Source organism: Pyxicephalus adspersus, chromosome W, assembly GCF_032062135.1.
Source record: "Pyxicephalus adspersus chromosome W, UCB_Pads_2.0, whole genome shotgun sequence".
NCBI lineage: Eukaryota > Metazoa > Chordata > Amphibia > Anura > Pyxicephalidae > Pyxicephalus > Pyxicephalus adspersus.
This window is the reverse complement of record NC_092870.1, coordinates 962178-970227: the sequence shown is the minus strand read 5'-3', so window position 1 is coordinate 970227 and position 8050 is coordinate 962178.

Genomic DNA, 8050 nt, shown 5'->3' with positions numbered 1-8050 from the left:
GCATCTTGGTTGGCCTAGTGAGTCCTTGTGTCAGTCAATCAGTGACATCTGCAGTGGGGATATGACACCCAAAAATTATTGGCGTCACTACTGTCAGGACAGACATCCTCCTCATAACTGCCGTCGTTAACACCACCACCACCAGCCTGAAAAAAACGAACGTAATCGTGCACCATTCACTCCATCCGTTCTCGATGGTTATGCCCCTGCACTTCACTTGTTTGAGGTGGCCGCATCAGGTTTCGCCAGACATCCAGAAAATCCCCCCTGCCTTGGCCTACACTTTTGGATGTGTGCAGCCTGCTGACACTACTGCTGATGCTGCTGCCGCCGCTACAGGTGGGTACGGTGGAGGCGGTGTCCGCCTGAGTTCCATGTGTGGAATGTGGTGCACGGAACTCTTCACACAGCTAGTCGCATAGTATTCTGCTCGGGTGGGTCACCTTTTCTTCCTCTTGCGCCGGGTTTGGTAAAAACTGTGACATTTTGTCTTTGTAGCTGTGATCCAGAAGGGTGGCCAGCCAATATTCATCCTGGTTTTTGATGCTGCAAATGCGGGGGTCCCTCCGTAGGCATCGCAACATGTAGACACACATAAAAAAAAAAGAGGGGTTCCCTGGGCTCTTCCTCCTCCTGTCCCTTAGTAGGCGCCAAAACATCTTTCTCCTCACCCACCTCCTCCTCTTCAAGCTGCAGCCGTTCCTGTTGTTCCTTCGCCCGCACAATGCCTGGGGTGTGACAGCACAAATGCAGGTTGGACGGGTCCTGTCCAGCAGCCCCAACATGGTCTCCATCATCATCATCATCCATCATCATCCTTCTCCTCCTCCTCCTTGAAACTCCTGATGCTGGCCAATGTCCCTTCTTGCTCCTCCTGATGCTGGCTGTCTGGCTGTGCGCTATGGAGTGTAATGTCACCCACATCCTCCTCCCCCATTTCGTCCCCTCCTCTCCCATAGCCACTTTCCATCAGCCCACACAATGTATTATCAAGCAGAAAGATGATGGGTATGACATCGTTTCAGCCTGACCGCTCCTGATTTACAACGTTTGTGGCCTGCTCAAAGGGGGCCAGTACCTTGCACAGCGTCTCCACCTGCAGCCACTGGTCACTGGTAAAATAGCTCAGTTGTGAGGCTGTACCAGAGACCCCGCTGCCTCCATGCACCACGCTGACCAAGTAATGGTGGATTGCTAGCTTTTGCTTACACAGACGCTGGAGCATGTGCAGGGTGGAGTTCCATCTAGTTACAGTGTCACAAATGAGTCTATGTGGCAGCCTCTGTTGGCACTGGATCTTGCTAAGCGCCGCGGTGGCAGTAGGGAATCGACGGACATGGCTGCAGATGGAGCGAGCCTTTCTCAGTAAGTCCGGCAGTACTGGGTACGTGCGGATGAACTTTTGCACCACCAGGTTCAGGGCACATGTGTTATGCAGCCCATGTGCAGCGCGGCCACAAGGTTGGCCCCGTTGACGCACACTACGTTGTCTGTAGTGAGCCGGGAGGGCGTCGGCCAAGCCTCAACTTCTTTCTGTGCACTCTGTGCAAAGCAGACAAAAGTTCTCTGGTGGTGTGACTTTTCTCTCCCAAGGACACCAGTTTCAGCACTGCCTGGCAACACGTGTGCTTGAGTCAGTCGTAGTGGCGTGCCTGCTTTACCACAGTGTTCTCGGCTGCTGGCCTTTCAGGATGAGGAGTGTCAAAAAGAGAGGGTTTGCTAGTAGAAGGAATGAAGGAGGAGGAGGAGCAGGAGAGAGAGGACTGGGATGGCACATGCTTTCCCACCACACCCCTCGACGGGGGTACCAGGTGCTGTAATGCCTCTTGCAGACTACCTCCCACTGAGCTATGCAAGGCCACCCAGTGACCAGTGAAGGACTGGTTGCGTCCCACTTCGTACCTGGTTGTCCAGCTGTCCATGGTGACGTGGATTTGGCTAGACACTGGGAATGCCAATGCCCGAGAGGAGTTACCCATTACATGTGCATGTAAACTGGGTACAGCTGTGCGGGAGAAGTAATGCCTGCTTGGTATATTCCACTGCCGCTCCGCACAGGCCATCAGGTCACGAAGGGAGCCGAGTCCATAATGCTGTACGGCAGTAACTGCAAGGCCAATAGTTTGGCTAGATGCAAATTGAGCTTAATAACTCTTTTGTTGGTTGGGCCCATAGCATGATGCCTTGTGTAGAACTTCGGTAGAGTGGGCTGAAGGGACTGGGAGCTAGGGGAGCTGAAGGGGTCACTGGAGTACCCATCTTGAGGCGACAAACCGTCGTCTGACGCCACGAAACCTGCAGCCAGAAGCTGATACTTCCTCACAGCTGGAAGTCTGGCTGGCTCCAACCTCCTGAGACGTAATAGCAATGACAGTTGGAGGTGGAGAAGGAGTCAATGGAGGTGGAAGAAGAGACGATGATGTGGTTGCACCTCCTTCAACAGAACTCAAGTACTGCTCCAACTTTGGTTTGTGGTTCTTGAGCATGTGGGAAAGAAGGGATGTTGTACCCAAATGTGATCCAGCCTGTCCTCTGGGGATCTGCCTGTGGCACAGGATGCAGATTGCTACGCACCCGTCATCGTTTTTCAGCGTGAAAATGGACCACACTGGAGAGGTGCGTGCAACCACTCTGCTGCTCTTTTTCTTTGCCTACCTCTGCGTCTGCTGGGTGCCCTGTGTCTGCTCCAGCTCCATCTCCCCCACGGTCACATCGTCTCTGACTGTTCCCTTGTATGTGCACACTCGTCTGTCTCTTCCTTGGGACTCACATGAGGCAGATTTGCGGCCCCTTCCATCCACAGTCTGTTGCTGCTGCCTTTCCTCTAAGTCTGTTTCGGAACTGCTGCTAGCCGTTACACGCATCGGTGGTTCCCAGGTGACATCACGGTCATCATCATCCTCATTTTCATCTGAGCCAACATCTGCAAATGCAACCACTGATCCAGAATCCTCGCAAGTGCTGACCACACTCTCCAAGGGTGATCCTCAGGCTGTTCGTCAAACAACAAGGGAGAGTCATCGGGAGGTACAGGCACATTAGCCACGCTAACTCCTGTCTTTGTTCCTGTCACCTCTGTGTTGGTTGCTGCTGCTGCAGAAGAAAAACCTGCTGCACTTGAGGCCCCTGAGACCCAGTCCACAATACTCTCCACATGACGTGGCTGTATGATTGTATTCCGCCCTCTCAATACATCTACCAGTGTACTGGTGCTCCGCACACATCTCAGACCCGTTTGACCACTTGTGCTGCTGCCTTTAACAGTTTGCTGTTGTTGCTGTCAACCAAAACGGTTTCTTTGGTAAATAGGAACAGGTATCAAACACTGAAATATCCATATTTTTTATATAGTAGGATAGAATTTTTTTTTTAACAAATGGTCTTCTTCGGTAAATAGCAAAAGGTATCAAACACTGAAATCTCTGTATTTTTTATAGTAGAACACAAATTTTTCTGTACCAAACTGTCTTCTTTGGTAAATAGCAAGAGGTATCAAAGACTGAAATATATATATTTTTTATATAGTAGGACAGAATTTTTTTTTTACCAAAGGTCTTCTGCAGGCAACTGCCAGGTTGCGGCCCCCGTGCATGCAGAGGCAGGTGACTGCTAACAAGCCGGAACCAAAACGTAGTGTCAGAGGGAAATCCAAAGGAGTAGTCGACAAGGATCAGGAAACAAGCAAAAGGTCACAACAGGCAGCAAACAGGAGTTGTCAGGAAACAAGCCGAGGTCGGTAAACAAGGAATATGGAACAGGAGTAACAGACAGGAACCTGGAAGCAGAGCCAAAGGAACTCCTTGTTCAGGCAATTTCCCAGGTCACTTCCCTAAGAAGGGAATGTCAGGTGATGGGCGTGGATCAAGTGAGCCGCAGACATCAATCCCACCAGCAAAGGGAGTGCTGTTTCTGAGATAATCTCAGGTGTTATTCAGATGTTTCCCAGCAGAGAAAGTGTGTCTGCGGAATACCCTGGTTCTCTAAGGCAAGGGAGCAGCTGACAAAGAATCACCTGTCTTGGAACAGGAAGTAAGCATAGTGTTGGATCCAGAGGCAGAGATGGTGCTGGCTACAGGGGACTGCAAGGAGGGTGAGCAAGAAGAAAGCACAGATCCCCTGGACCTGCAGGGATCTGTGACAGGTACATAGGACCAGGTAGCATCAAAAACTGCTATATCTACCCTGTTTCCCCGATGATAAGACACTGTCTTATTTTTTTTTGAAGGCCAAAATATGCTCTAGGGCTTATTTTCAGGGGGATGCCTTATTTACCCATGAAGAAGACTACAGTACACAGTTATTTCCTAACCTGTCCCTGTCACAATCCATGTCTCTCCCTGCTTCTATCCTTCACACAGAACACAAGATGGAGTGACTAACCCCTCCCTCATTCCCTGTATATATGCCTGTGCTCAGATCTCTCCTGATTGGGCTGCTGGGCCTTTTTGTGCATCCTGGGAGCAAATGATTCGCTCTCAGCCGCGCCATAGTGGCGTTCCCGCCCCCTGCTTTTTCCCTCGTTTGTTTGGCTATAACACGACCTTATGGCAAATCACGATGCCGTTCTCGCTTAATTGTTCGGTAAGCGAGAAAAGGCCCGATTCGCCGTGAGATCGAACTTGCTCATCCCTAATGATTTTATTTAATGTAAGCTAAAAACATGAAAGATAAAAACAAATAATTTTAAGAGCGCAAATTTGCCATTAATAAGGGCGGCTCTCTGTGACTGACTGGGAGACAATATTGTCCTCAAATAATACCTAACAGAAATGGAATGTTTCAAGTCTGTTCTACACAAGCACTCTGCTGTGAGCCTTTGTGGCTCATAGCTAATGTTAAAAAAGCCATAAAGAACCAGAAAAGGGCATTCCAAAAATATAAAAATGAAGGATCACCTTAATCGTTTGAAAACTGTAAAGAATATAACAAAAGATGTAAAAGGGAGATAAAATGTGCAAAACTTCAAGATAAAAGACAGGATTGCAAAGGAAAGTAAGGCAACAACCCCCCCCCCCCCCAATTTTTTTTTTTTTTTTTAAATATAATAATAGCAAAAAGACCAGATCTGAGCATGCAGGCCCCTAAATTATGTCTCTGGGTTTGTAACTGGGGATAAATAAAGTGGATGTACTAAACACTTTTTTTAGCTCTGTTTACACAAAGGAAAATGGCAGAGCTCAAGTCCAAATTCACAATAGCAATGTCACTGCCTTAAATGGTTCACAATGGCTCAAAATTGATATGATAGAAACAGTTGGGCACAATTAAGGTAGACAAAGCACCAGGACCACATGGATTCCATCCATGTGTCCTCAAAGATCTGAGCTCAGTTATTTCAAAGCCATTATTTCTAATCTTTAGAGACTCTTTAATCGCTGGCATGGTACCAATAGATTGCCGTAAGGGCAATGTGGTTCCTATCTTCAAAAAGGGAGCAAAGTCATTACAAGGTAACTACAGACCGGTTAGTTTAACGTCCATCGTGGGAAAGGCCCTTGAGAGTTTAAAAAAGAACCACATAGAGGAGTTTCTGCTGGAAAATAATAATATAAGTGATAGTCAGCATGGCTTCAAAAAAGACCGAAGCTATCAAACAAATTTACTCTCCTTTTATGAGGAAGTAAGTAAACAGGTAGACAGTGGAATAGCAGTTAATATAGTTACATAGTAAGTTAGGTTGAAAAAAGACATAAGTCCGTCAAGTTCAACCACTAGGAAAATAATCATATACCAAATATAAAAACCTATAAGACATAGTTAGTCCAGAGGAAGGCAAAAAAAACCCTGGTACAATTTGCTTCAACAGGGGAATAAAATTCCTTTTGATTCCATGAGGCAATTGGATGTTCCCTGGATCAACAGTTACTGTTATATTTACTTTAAAGCCTTAATACCCAGTTATATTTTGTGCTTCCAGAAAAAAATCCAGCTTTTTCTTAAAGCAATCTATAGTAGTTGCTGAAACTACTTCACTACAGGGCTTCACTACAGGCCTTACAGTAAAGAATCCCTTCCTTATCTGGAGCTTAAACTTCTTTTCCTCCAGACACAAAGAGTGTCCTCTTTGGAATGATCTTACAGTGAATAATGGGGAAGAGAGTTCTCTATATGGACCGTTTATATATTATTACAGGGTGATCATATCCACCCTTAAACGTCTCTTCTAGTGTACTTGGACTTTGCTAAAGTATTTGACACCATACCCCACATGCAAGTTAGGGTCAATAGGTTTAGAAAAGTCAATCTGTAAATGGATAGAGAACTGGCTTAAAGACCGCAGCCAGAGAGTTGTGATTAATGATTCATGCTCTGGGTGGTCCAAGGTTATTAGTGGTGTACCCCAGGTTTCAATGTTGGGACCTTTACTGTTTAAAATCTTTATAAATGATATAGACTTTAGGATTAAAAGTACCATTTCTGTGTTTGCAGATGACACCAAACTAGGTAATAGAATTACTGTATTTTTCGCACTATAAGATGCACCTTACCATAAGACGAACCTAGTTTTGGAGGAAAACAAGAAAAAAAATATTCTGAACCAGTACCAGGGGTGTAGTGTGGCGGGCACATACCGTTCCCCAGCTTTGTCTGTGTCCCTGCTGCTGTCATCATCCCCAATGTATAAACCTGAAATCCCCAATGTATAAACCTGAAATTATAAGTTTATAAAAGTTTAACCCCCTAGCGGTATTCCCGAGTGTGACTCCCGAGTCACACTCAGGGTAGTTTTAAACTAAAAAAAACTCACTTACCTTGCTCCGTTGTCCTCCCTCGTCGTCCTGCTGGTCCCCTCAAGTTCTGGGGGGACGTCCTTCCCCCTTGATCTCTAGCTGGCAAATGCAGCAACGATTTCCGGGGTTTCTCAGTGACGTCCATGCCGGCGGGTGGGTCAGCGGGAAATTCAAATAATTATGTGTTGGATTCAATTCAAATTAGCTGTATTGAGTCCAATACAAAAAAAATCCATATAATTATATTATATATATATATTATACATGCTACTGTACATTACATGTTTATAATGTACATTACATGTTTAAATATTTTTTTTATTTTTTCCCAGATTTTTGTGTTTTGTTATTTAAAGTTTATTATTAAATGTAATAAATTTATTAAATATCAGTGAGTTATGCCTAAGAATTATAGCCTACAATGAAAAATATATTTCCATGCAAAAAATTGTACTGCTTTTGCATGGAAAAAAAATTGCACGGTATTAGACCGCTAGGTAGGTAAATTAAGTTTATTATCAGCTCTCTGTACCCTGAAAATTTGAAGTTTATACAACAATCGGTGTGGGAGATATGAAGGTTTATACATTGGGGGTATTGACAGCAATAGGGACACAGACACAGATCCCATACTGCTGCTGGTATAGGAAGGGTAAGATTATTTCACAGTACAAGATGGGCAGGGAGCAGCACAGCTGATCTCCGAGGTCTATAGGACATGCCCACACTTGCACTGTGAAATAATGAGCCTGATTCATCAAGCAAAATCAGAGCCCTTCGCTTTATCAACCAAATTCCAGGCGCTGGCGTATTCGTGCGGAAGTTATTAACTGAAATGGTCTCTCCGCTGGAGACGCACATATTAATATAGTCTAAAATGTAAATGTATTTCATACGTTTATAATATATTACTATGTATGTGATATTTTATATATATATATATATATATATATGAGTGCAAATGTCAGATTAAGAAAATTAAAACAAAAAAAAAAAACAAAGAAATAAAAACCATGACAATTTATTCATAAAAGAAATATGTACATAATACATTCAAATACCAGTATGGGACAAGGGCAATGAGGGGGTTCGAGTAGCAGTTTGGAGTGGAAACCATGCAGACATTTGTACTCAATACTTGTGGAAAAAATGAAAAAACATTGCTGAAGAATTGCTAAACAACAGAAACTAATTCCAAACCAGGCACAAAAAACATTGCAGCAACAGATGAAACTAACAATAATGGATAAGGATTACAAAAAAAAAATCACATTTATGCATACCATCCAAGCAAACTCACTTGATCCATAACCCCCCCA